Consider the following 13,035-nt stretch of genomic DNA (forward strand, 5'->3'; position numbering starts at 1 on the left):
AGTCGGTATAAGGCCTTAACACAGACTTGGGTGACTTGAAGAGAGCTTTAATACATGACTGTGCTTAATTTCCCTACAGGGTTCATACTGAAGACTAATAACTTTCCCCCTGGTGGTTCTGTGTGCCAAGTGGAGGGAAGCCCAGGGAATAGTCTTATATCACATGGTAGTGACTACAATCTGCTATAACTTTGGTGAAAGCAGCGTCTGGCCTCTTGTGTGTCAATTAGTGTGTGGTAATTTTATTAGACTAGATTTTGAGACAGGGCTCCTCTAAGACAGGGCCTCAAGTTAATTAATAATGTAAGACCAGCCTCTTAATATTTTAGTTGATGTTGTATTTTAATTGTGCATATTAGCAAACTCATTGCAATGGGTTTTTTTTCACAGCAGACATTTTGACTTGGGAAAAGCACAGGTGCTTTATAACATGACAGTGTGACAGTGAGCCAGCATGCACAATAACAGGACCCTGAAACTGAAGCAGCTAAATGGAATTCAACCATCTTTAAATATTTTATTTACCTCTGTGCTTGTTCTGAAAAAGGCCCACAAACCAATTGTCTCTCCATGAACCTGGGGCACTGAAGCTGGTCACCAGTCTCACCAGCGACTTGAATCAGCCACTAGGTGGCAACAAATAGCCATCAATGGTACATACAATATACAGTAGAAAGACATTAGTGATGTTGGTGCTGCTGTCGCAGACCAGCTGATTTAATGGACCTGCATTTAAGACTTCACAGACATGTATTGCCATTGTCCTGGATAATATACTGATATAATGTGGAATGTATGGAGCTGCTTAATAGATAAGACATGGAACGAAACAAGAAACATGTGGGAGATTAATGTCCAAAAATGTTCCTTAAGATACTTTGAAATTCAGTAGGGCCACAGGCCAGATCTGTTGAAATCATAAAGTGATTTTATAGCCACTGATCTTATAATCAGCTGTCTCTCTCAAATCGACTGACTGGTTTTTGATACAACAAGCTGAATCTGGTAATTAATCATACCACATTTTCTTCAGGCAGATAGATTTTGCTCGGTTGTCATGGGATTGTAGATGTTCACATTTTAATCTTTTCTGAGCACTTTAAGGACTTCTCATTCATGTTGCTTTAACAGATGAGGTTCAGTGTTCATTCTTGACCTTGGAAACAGCAGTCGATAAAACAATCTCACCTTAAGGTCCATTTAGTTGCGGCTCTGGAGCCTTTGGTTATTATGAAAAACAAAAAGCTCCAAATTCACCTTGTGCTGAGGAGACTGATTTGTCAACTGCTGTGTCCAAAGTCAAAAGTTAACTTTGAACCTCAACTTATTAATAATGTTATTGGTTTGTTTAGAGCAGTACGTATTTATGTAAACAACATACTATTAAAACAGAGCTATGATCAGCTGTGAACCCACAAAATGTATTTTTAATTTATCATTGAAACAAATTGCTTAGGTGAATATCATTTTAATGTATGGTTTCAACATAAATGGAAAAAATACACAGTTTCCTTCCTCTGGGAAATGAGGATCAACAGCCATTAGGTGCCTGAAAGTCCTCCAATCTTCCACATGCAGCTCTTTCAGGTGTCTCCATCACCTCCATCAGGAGGTCAAGTTCAGCTGTTGACCATAGATGCAACAGCCTAAACCCACCTGTCATTCACGTAAAACACAGAGCACTACCGCAGCGAGATGGAGGCTAGCTCTCAGCTATGTTAGACTTGATTTTACTCCTAAGGACCAGATCATTTAATGTATTCTAATAAAAACTGTTGTCATAATAGTTTCTTTGTGTCGCTTCATATCAACGCGCTTTTGTTAATTGCCAGCTCAGCTCAGAGAAAGCAGCATTCCCTGCTCCGGTCGTCAGGGATTTAGGGAAGGACTGAGTCCGAGCCCCGACTGAGACAAACAATGGCAGCTATGAAAGGCGAGGGGAGGGTCGGCCTAATGCAAATATCCACTTTGTGCGCCCTGGAGAACCTGCGCTTAACACTGACAACCACCAACTTCCACGCGAAGTGGGTAGCTACTGTAGACGCTGACTGTAAAACAGCTTAGATTTTTTTTTTTTGGCACTTGTCGCTGTTATTTTTGCGCACATTTGCGGACCAAGTTCTTACATGGAGGCGTCGTTGATTCAGCAACAAGTGCGGAGGCGGAGAGGAGACGGTTTCCGGAGACAGGACGCTGCAGCATCTCTGAAAGGCGCCCAGTGCACCTGCTGAAGGACACGACAGAGAGGTCGGAAAGGTATGGCGTCCAACACCACTAACTATTGAGAAATGACTTCCTTAACTCTCTCAAAGTCCGTCTTTTAGTAGTTTCAACGTTCAAGAGTGAACCCACCCCCCCTTTTGTTTGCAGCCCTCAGTCCTACTTTTCATGTCTGTACGAAAGTTTCAAGGGAAACTTTTTGGGAGCTTTTCTCCCAATATACAACAATTTAGTTCGACCCACCTTTTTTTTCTCCTGTGCGGCTTATTTAGCGCAGCTAAGCCTGCCCCAGGAAAACGTGATTATCCTCAGACCATCGATACGCTGGCTTTCATTCAAGACATGCATGAGAAAGGCTTTGCAACATAATAGATCAGTGGGAGCCTGTCTGCTTGTAAAGGCGTGGGGCAAACGGAGGGGAATCTCTTCTTGAATGTTGTTATTGTTGGATGTGAGTGAAACAGACGACATTTTGAGAAATGTTGAATCCCAAAAAATGCAGTTCCATTTTAAATGTTGACTAGAAAACATTTGGTAAAAATAGCAATGAAATCAACCCTGAGCCCCATTTTGCATCCTGTCTGCAGCCTGCAAGTGTTTGCCAGTGGTGAGGAAAAGTGCAGTGAAATGTTACTGTAAAATCCCAGCATATCCCCCCAGAGAAACATCAAAGCAGACTCAACATGAGGCTTTTATCTGAACAATTGCTCCATTCTACCCTGCACCCCAACCCTGGCCACCCCCACAACCCCCTATTCCCTATTTCCACTTGATTAAGCCCTAAAGTGAGCAGAGTTGAATCTGGAGGGAAAATGCTTCGCTAATTCTGACTCTCAAGTCTGACACAAAAGAGGAAGACCGCTCTCTCCGTCCTAACTTGAGTCTGATTCAATAAGTTGACAGCTGAGTTTTCTCTGCCGGGTTGAAAACCACATTGTTTGGACAAATATAGACGGACCAAGCGTATGTGAGGGAGAAGAAGTGACAGGCGACTGAAAGCAGTTTTTCATATTTTCAGTTTAATCATTCAGCTCCTGCTTTGTTATTCCAGCCTTTTGATGTACAAATGTATTGCTGCATACTGATACCCCTATAGCTCCTTCCATCCGATTCATTATTACGTGAATACACCAGTTGTACATTAAAACAAATGTACCTGACTGCAAGTTGTTACTGAATAATGACAGTATCAACATAATGCTATTTTGGCTGTTTTACACCAAAATCAGAATGTTATTGACCAAAGCAGATGTTTATTATCAAGCATGCATTATCACGCATGTGTAACAATCCATAAAAATGCATGGGCAATAGTTAAAAGGCTGTTTATTTCGATGCGGACACCAGTTTTCAGCAACTGGTGTGAATGCCACCAGTGCAGTTTATGACAACCCTGACAGCTCCTCTTTGAGTGGCTCTTTATTGCTCTTCAGAAACCTCCCGCTGCTGCTGCAAGCTCAAATATCTCCCAAAACAGTGCACTTTAAAGTTGAAATCCATTTCCCGCTGTTGGTTTTAACAGTATTTGTAAGCACTTATCTCTATCGGTGAGAGTACGCAGCCCACAGACCACTGTACACATTCTCTGTCTGGTGGTGAGGTTGCCGGGCAATGTGAGCGAGCTGCTGATGAAGGCTGCTCGGATGCCTCTTTTTCTCCCTCATGCTGCTCTCTCCATCTCTTTCTGTCTCGCAACCCCCCACCTCTCCTCTCAGCGTGCCTCTCCTCTTCTGCATACTAATAGATGGACCAAAGGCTGATTACAAACCGGGGCTGTCAAACTGATTATTAATATTCTCCGCGTTGTTTAGAGGGACAGACCTTTATGGGAACGTCCTCTGTTGTTATTTGTTAAATTTATTGTTCTCACTAATTTGCTGTGAAATACAGTAGACAGAAAGTCTACCAGTCTGCATTTACAGTCAGGTGCATGTGTTTGTCCTGTTGTTTTCTGCAGGATAGTTAACTTTAAGTTGTCCACCAGAGGAGGGCAGTGTTCAAGTTCTGTTGAGAAGCAGTGGACCCAGTGGTAGAGTGGAGTAGTAGACCTACTTTTAACTGTTTTTTTGCTGTTATGTGCTCTGATGAAATGTTAGTGAAATATCTTTGGGACCTACAGACACTTTGCCCCGGACTCAGCATCTTCCACGAGCCACATCATTTCAGGTTTCAGTCTATCTCCACTGCATCTTTAAACAGGAAGGAATCATTACTCTGACAACAACTCACAAACAGATGGAGTGTTTAGTTTACGTAAAAACAGGCGCTCTCAATTGCAAAAGGAGACCATATACACCAACAGTTAGCATGATGCCACATCAGTGTAATGAGCATGGAAATGTGATGTTTGTTTCTAGTATTTTCTGGATTCTTTTTTAAAGGAGGATTAAAGCCGTTTGCTAGTGTTTCACAGAACTGGTCGACTTAGAAACAGCTACATTTATCCTCTAAATTATTTTCTGATATAAAGTTTTAAACCGTAAAATGATGAGATTTTCTTGCACACATTTAGACTTTAAGTTAAGTGTAAAGCTCAGCATGGACTCATCTCTAGGCTCTTTGTGTTTTCCGTGTTCTGCTAATTTCTGTAATAATTTATCTAAACCAGATATGTAAACGTAGAGGTAGGAAAGTGTAGAAGCTCAGCATTTTGTCATTGAGGAGTTCCTCAATGACAAAATCCCTCTTCCTGACAGGCCCTATCCTCCAGAGACAGGTATAATTAGAGCTATGGAAACAGGAAACACCTCGCCCTCCCTATCGTTCTCTCCCCCCCTCTCTCTACCCCCTTTTCTCTCTCTCTCCTTCTTTCTCCGTCTCTCTATGCCTCTCTCTCTTCTCAGATGTGCTTTTATTTGTACAAATTATCAGGTGCAGAGACGAGGAGTGAGGCCTCTAATGAGTCCTGTGATGGTTATCGGTGTGTCTTACATCTTTGGGTTTACTGGAAATCAGGACATGGCTTGCGCCTGATTTTTTTTCTCCCAGAAAGCAATTAACAAGATGTAAATTTTTTGCACTCATCTCTTTGCTCGTTAGAACGAAGACTTATTTTTTCATTAAAGATTCAATTGTAGATTTCTTTTAGTCTATATATTGCCAAAAATGTTCCATCATTAAAGTGGCACCTTAAAACTAACTGCCAAGAAACACAAAGGCATTCAATTTACACTGATATGAAGCAGAGAAAAATGAACCACATGTCACATTTTAGAAGCTGCCACCACCCATTGTTTGGAATAATCACTTGATAAAACATTTAATGTGGAATTGTCGATTAATTGGCTAATGGTTTGATCATTAGTTGTCATGCTGTGGCAAATATAAGTAAGCAGACATGTTTATTTTCTGAGTCTTCATGATATCTGTCACTAACATGACATATACTGCAATTTCACAGTGTCGAAACCTTAACCCTCCCGAACTCTTTCAGCTTGACTTGCATCCCAGTGCTTTGGCTTTGACTGCCAGTGATTCATTTGTGGTGAATGTTTACCCGCCCTCGGTAGTTTAACCCAATGTGAGGGATGCAGGAGAGGGGCCTCTAATTTCTGCTCCTTCCTCCAAAGATTAAAGACCCTGCAGAGACCAGGTGTACAGTTCAGACCAAAGATTAGCCACCCATCGCACTTCCCTTCATCTTAGACCACGTGAACGACTTGCACCGCTCTCCGTCTCTGTGAAGGTGCACGGATGATATTTTCAGAGCAGGGAAGCTTCTCTTGACTTGTCCAGAAAAAGGGGAGCACCAGCACTTAGCCCGACTCCTACAGTCTCTCCCTCTGCTCAGGCACGCAGAGTTCAAGAGAGAGAAACGTCAGCGCTTATTATTGATTCAGAGGAGCGGCTCCCACCTTTCCCCTTCCTGGTGTGGAATGCACACCTGGAGGTGTTTGCTGAGTGGCTCTAGTAATCCATATAACAATGCAGACTGACATCTGGTGCCATCAGAAGCACTCAGGGCAGTTTGCTCTGACAGGCATTGTCTCTAGAGATCAGTGTGGCTGTGATGCTGGTGATCTCTTTATTGTGACATTTGTCTTTAATCCTTTAATTTTATTACTGACAGCAGAATAGAGAGTTCACGGGGTGTTAAGATGATTAGAGTCTCTTAAATGAGCATAAATTGTGACAAAGTTATGGAACTGATTCGTAAAAAAAAATAATATAACCCTCATTCAAAACTTTTGCACATTTAAGCAGAGCGAATTGGACATTTGGGGACAGAAAGCACAGGTAAAGTGCAGTTGTCTAGACTTTGTTGACATGGCAGGCCAGTTGAGTTGCACTGCTCTCGGTTCCCCCTCACAGTGTACACACAGGAGGGAGATGGGTGCAGATAAAACGACTGGGTTACGCCCCGCCGAGGAATTGGGATGCCTGGGGGGCTGGGAAACTTTCTGCCTGGCTAGCCTTAATATTGTGATTCTCCTCAGTCAACAAAGCAGCGCGTTTGATGGAACATGTCAGGTTCCTCCAGGACTTGGGGGCTGGTCCTCTCCTCTGGTTAGACAGCTGTCAGCCCCTCAGAGCCCAGAGAGCCAGCGACTCCTCCATGTGTTGTTGGAGACTTCAAAGCGGGAGAGCAGAGAGAGGTGAGTGCTGATTTTCAAAACAATTCGACAGTTTTAGCCGGGATTAATTTGGATTCTGTGTTGGGTTGTTGAGTCAAGTTACGCTCAGTGGTCTTTGGGAGTTCTTCACTGCTGTCAGATTTCTGAGGCATTGTTCTGTCTTTGGATGTGTGTTATTTGTTCTCAGAATTAAACCTGTGCCTTTAAGGGAGAGCAGCAGCCATTGTTAATTGCACTTAATCCAAGAGCAAAGCAAAGTTAAGCATTATTGTTGCTATACAGTGTTTCATGTTGAGGATGGCAGCCATTGTTGACAGTTTAGAGAGTTGAAATTGTTTTCAAGTTAATTTGGATTCTATTAAAGTAGAAATGTATGTTACACTTAATTACCAAAGAGCAGGGTATTACTGGCCTCTGTTATTAGCTTGACCTCTCACGTGACCAGATTTTCAGTGAATAGAAATGTAATTGTACTCTGCTCTTTTGGCTGGAAGAGTTTCTATTATCTTACAATAATGATAACCATATATCAACCACCCAGTAACAAATACAATAAATGCAATTCAAAACAGCCCAAATGCATGCATTATATGACATAGTAAGTCATTCTACAGTATTTAGTGGATGTCTGTATTACATTCTTGTTGACAGATTCAATGGTGCGTGGGTACCCAGGCAAGTCTGTTCAAGGATAGTAAATTCTAACATCAGTATGTTTAATATAGGAATATTTTTTTCATGACTTACCTGTCCTTCGGCCCTACAGCGCAGATTAGATTTGATTCAATTAGATTAGACATGAACGGGGAGGAAAGCTTGATTACTCATGAATCCGTATAAAACCTATGCTCTACATGATGAAGTTTAAGTTTTACTTCACTGTATATACTGCATGTCCACAGTACATATTGCTTTACATGTATACTTGCTCAGACTGAGCGTGTCCTCTCCTTGACTTCTTGATGATTTCAACTGTGGGAGCCGCTGCTGTAACTCGACCTTGCCTCTTCCAGCCACCTGTGCTCGCGTGCTCAGAGAAAACACTGGCTTTTGTGTTGGAGTGAGACGTCCGCACAGCATGGGGGGCTAAGGTACATTAGGCGGCTATGACAGGTGGCATACTCTTCCTGTGCTTTCCCCGCATTAAAGAGCACAAATATGGTCGGGCTGTTGGGGGAACAGCTGCACCACACTGCCATGGAGGTGGGGGTAAATCCTGACAAAGACATCAGAAAAAGACAGGAACTGCACCTCGATATGTAACTGCAGACGCATTTCTTTTTTAAATGTGCAATGTATGCATGTCTCCATACAGATTGGGGTGTAAGTCTAAAGTGCACTCTTTGCATGGCAGTGGGAGGCTGGGGGTTGGGGTGCTATGTGGGTGTTTGTGTTTGTGTAGCTGTGTGCATTTGTGTAGCGAGGTAATCACTCTGAATCCCGGAGCCTCAAGAGTGCAACAGCACCACTGTGTCTGTCTGTGAGAGGAGGAATGGTTCAGTCAGAGACCCCAGTAACTGTTTTTACCCGCCCGCTGGGACTGGCTCTGAGAAGGGGCAGGATGGGGGGGCGGGGGGGGGGGGGGGGGGGGGGGGGTATTAGCTCAGCTCAGTAGCTCAGCTTGTGTGAACCTGGATGGTGATGGGATGTGAGTTCTCAAGGCTGTGTGAGGCGGACAGACGGAGAGCGATGACTCGTCCACTCTGTCCTCTATATGGACTCGGCTTCTTTACAGTCCAGAACTGACCTGTAAGTATAAAGCTTCTTACAAAATGCAATTCTTTTCATTATGGTCCTCCAGGTCAAACAGTGACTTTCTTGTTTGCTTTATTCTTTTAGAAGAGTCAGATATGGGAATTGTCAGAATTGTGTCATTTCTTTCATTTCTGGCACTGAGAGTTGTGAGCAAGAACGTATATTTATATATACATCTCAGACATTGAAATGGAGTGTTGGTATTAGACCTGCAACGATTAATCAATTTATCGATTAGTCGATGGGAAAAAAAGATCTATCTATTTGATGATGATAATTGTTCAAGTCATTTTACAAGCAAAAATCCCAAACATTTGGTGGTTTCAGGTTATCAAATGTGAGAATTCGCTGCTTTTCATGGTCGTACATTATACTAAATTGAATATGTTTGGGCATTGGACTGTTGGTCAGACAAAACAAGACATTCAAAGATTTCAGTTTTTATTGTTTTTGAGAGAATTATCAAAAGATTGATCAATAATGAGAATAATTGTTAGTTGCAGCTGGCATGGATTTCTTGGATATCTGAGCTGTTGCAAAGTAATGACACCACAACATTTGTTTGTTTTATGTAGATGGATCTAACAGACATTATGCTGCTGTAAATTTAAACTGCAAAAGTTTAAAGTTTTCATAACAACTGTTGTTGGGTGGCCTGTGTGGCACTGTGAGGTTGGTATGAAGTGAGGTAGGAGCAAGGTGTCACATTCCACAGTTTGGTGTGTGTGTGTGTGTGTGTGTGTGTGTGTGTGTGTGTGTGTGTGTGTGTGTGTGTGGGTTCATCACAAATGACCACCCATCTCTTTACAACAGAGCATGTACTTGATCTTATCTTGCTTAAATTTAAGATGGAGTTCAGCCCCCAATGAATTCCTCCATGTTCTGGGTAAAGTGTGGTTGAACCTGTGTGTGTGTGTGTGTGTGTGTGTGTGTGTGTGTGTGTGTGTGTGTGTGTGTGTGTGTGTTGTCTGCGTGAGCATGTGCACATCTGAAATGGACTGCAAAAATCTTTCAATCCTAGTCCAAACAACCACTGTGTCCATCCTCCCCCTCAAGTTTGTCTTATTACGGTAAGATATGACGATGAAAAATGATGAAACTACAGCTCTCATGTCATCGGACTAATTTGTTCCCTCGATAGCTTTATCAGATCGCGTAGCGCCCCTGGGACTGTGCCCTATCTGCCTTTTCAGATCACATAAATATTGTTTACCGCAAGTCTGCGCAAACGAGGCTATTTTAAACCTTATGGTTGCTCATGGAAAAACAACAGGAAAAGTTTAATTCGACAAACATATTAGTTAAATTGGAGCTGATGTTTTACTGTCCACAGCTTTGCTGCTGTCTTGATTTGAATCTAAACACACTGTAGATAAGAACGTATGATGGAACGACATAAGCACTGTGGACTAAATCACCCCAAATTTTGGCTCCAGGATACATGTCGTACAATGCAGTAGGGCTTGCTCCTGACTTAAATCACCAGGAGCACAAACACACACTGATGCCTCCTCGAGTGGCCTCAGAGGAACCACATGCCTACGACCCCAAACAGGACACATAAAGAGGGGAAAATATAGATGGAAGGAGGAACCTAAAACATTGCCTTACAGATATCATCAAGAAACAGGTGTTTGGAGCCTTTTTTACTTTTTTTGTATACAGCTAAGTATATAGTTTTATCACAGTCACACGCATGTTGGAGTAGCTGACTATTGTGTCATGTATCATCTATGTCTATCTATCTGTTTATCTATTAAACCATCGTTCCAAATCCCTTGTGTCAGTACTGAAACCCAGTATACACCTAACATGGCAGCTGCGCAGTGTAATAATTTACTTTAACAACTGAAACATTGTTTGATCATCTCTAAAAACCATAAGCTGGTTATAAAGTTTGAGATTGTACAGTTTTGGAGCACAGTTTAGTACAGACTCGGGGTGCCCTGGTGGCCTATAGGGGGTTAAGGCGCCGGCCTGGAACAAGACGTTCCCAGTACGAGATCCTCGGGGGACCTCTGTTGCATGTCATTCCCACTCATTTCCTGTCATCTCTCTGCTGTCAACTTCATTTCATTTACTTCAAAATCTTAAAAACACAACCACTCACCACGCAGCCACGACAGACAGGGCTGCAAGCCTCACTTCCTTGGCCAAAATTATACAGCACCGACTAAAATTTGCTTCAGTGGGCATCCTGCTGCCTCAGTTGGCTGACGTGCCTGCATCCTGGACATGTGCCGACCCGAGACCTTTGTTGACTTCAACTTGAACCGTTTTGTTGCTCATGTGCCGTAATTTCAACCCAATTAGATAAGTAAGAATTAAAAAGAAGGAAAAGGAGGGAAAAAAGGGAACATAAAAGAAGAAAATCTGGCCTCACTGACAGTGAAACCAGCCCAGAGGGAAAGGCAGAAATTATAGGGTCAGCTGTGGCACAAACATTATGTGACTTGGAGAGAGTGGAGTGTATATTTGCATAGTGCATATGTAAGGTATGTGTGCGCCTGTTTATATAGCAGATTATACAGTAGATAAACACATAAGACTAAATGTAGATCTACTGTATATATATAACAATGCGTGCCGTTACTGATTCATGATCTTACCTCTTAGTTTACAGAAACGTCTCTCCTTTTGTGCTTCCCAGAAGTGTACAACATCAAAATATAAGTTTCTCTTGGTACTTTTGTCAACATGGGAGTAACTACAGTGTGTTTGTGTGAGCCCACGTGTGCTGTGTGACTGCAGCCCAGTGTGTGTGTGTGTCTTCTTGTCTCTGTCGGGTCATTGTGATGTCTGCCTCTCTAATGACAAGAATCTAGCACCTCTCTCTAAATATAAACCAACCCAATTACCTATCCTCACTGCCTTCTCTGTTTACACAGGCTGGCTTAATATGATCTTCCCATTTTCACACAAAGCGTGCATTCTCACGGAGCATGTTTTCTCTGAACAAGGATTTCCTGTGTTTAGGAAGAGATGGGAAGGAGCTTCTGTTCACCGCTAACAAACTGTCACTTTGCTGCATTCCAGCAGTAAAAACACGCTCACCTCTCGTGTTTTTGTGTCTTGTGAGGGTTTTTCTTGTGTTGCCTGGCAGATGTCATCATCAAGGAATGTTAATAATGACATGGGTTTATTTTTTAATGTCTTTAACTCAAAGACCTCCTGCTCTGAAAGGCTTTTTTTTAAAGAAGATATATTGCTTTAGAATCTGTTTTGAAGATGTCATATCTGTCTTATGTAAGAGGAGGATGTCCCACATATGTCAGTGGTTTGTAAGGGACAGTTAAAGGATTGGGTATTCCCATGACAATATTTAAGGGGAATGTCATTGTAGTGAGTGACCTGAGCCACCAATCCTATGCTGATGTCTTCCTTTCTTTTTCCTTTTGAAAAGCAGCAGAATAAGCTGAAACCCTAGTCCATTTGTATAGTCAGGACAAAGAGAGACCATTGTGGCAGGAGGGGTGGAGGGGAGCTGCCGGTGGAGGTAGGGGTGCAAGGGGTCAGGGGGGGCAGGGAGGAGTTAGTCAGAGTCTGACCCCTGCTGGGTGCAGTATTGGGGGTGCTGGGGGCGTCCAGGTCAGGTAGTGTTTTTTTTCTTCTTCTTCTTTTCTGAACGATGAGCCTGAAGTTGCAGCCGTGTGCATTTATCCAGCTGGAAGAGGCTTCGGTAGCAGAGCAGTAACAGGGCGGGGGAGGTTATGTTGGAGGGAGGGAGGGAGGGAGGGTGAGTGACGGGGAAGCCAGCGCGCTGCCTCTCTCACGCTCCAGCAGGAGTTTAGTCTGCTCCAGCTGCCTGCACCACAGCACAGAGAGAGAGAGGGAGCTGGAGAGAAAAGGCAGAGGACCTGTTGATATCACAGCAATGACTTACAGCACCTACGGAGTGGATTGTACCCTGGATTGTAGCGCTTGGAGTTGATGACACTTAAGTTTGGCATTTTGTCTGGTGCCGAAATGATGTCACTGGGAAAAATGCACTCCAGAGCAAAGTCCCGGAGTTGTGACAACTACCTGAGTATTAAGGTACGAGCTTGAAATGTGGGTTCTATAGTTTTACTGTTGAAGTTGATGTTTCTTTCTGTGTCTTTTCCTTTTTCTTCTGTATTGAGTGTAAACCTGGCTTCCTGGGAACCTTCAGCGACTGTGTTGTGTGTGTGTGTGTGTGTGTGTGTGTGTGTGTGTGTGTGTGTGTGTGTGTGTCTGTCTGTCTGTGTGTGTCTGTGTGTTATTGTGCACATTCAGGGGATGGATGCTTTTGTCTCAGCATGTAGACAGATGATATTTTGACTTCTTGCTCTGTAGCCAAAACATATCAGGCAGCTTTTTATACGTGCATAAAGTGAGGGAGAAGAAGAATGTTTGTGCTGATCTAGCATTATATTGTAGCTTGGTATATTTTTATTCTGTTTCATTTATTTCATGCTTGTATTTTCTCATTTTTTCCAGTAAGAGAACGTGTCTGCTGCTGTCAGAT

Source organism: Enoplosus armatus, chromosome 9 (genome assembly GCF_043641665.1).
Source record: "Enoplosus armatus isolate fEnoArm2 chromosome 9, fEnoArm2.hap1, whole genome shotgun sequence".
Taxonomy (NCBI): domain Eukaryota; kingdom Metazoa; phylum Chordata; class Actinopteri; order Centrarchiformes; family Enoplosidae; genus Enoplosus; species Enoplosus armatus.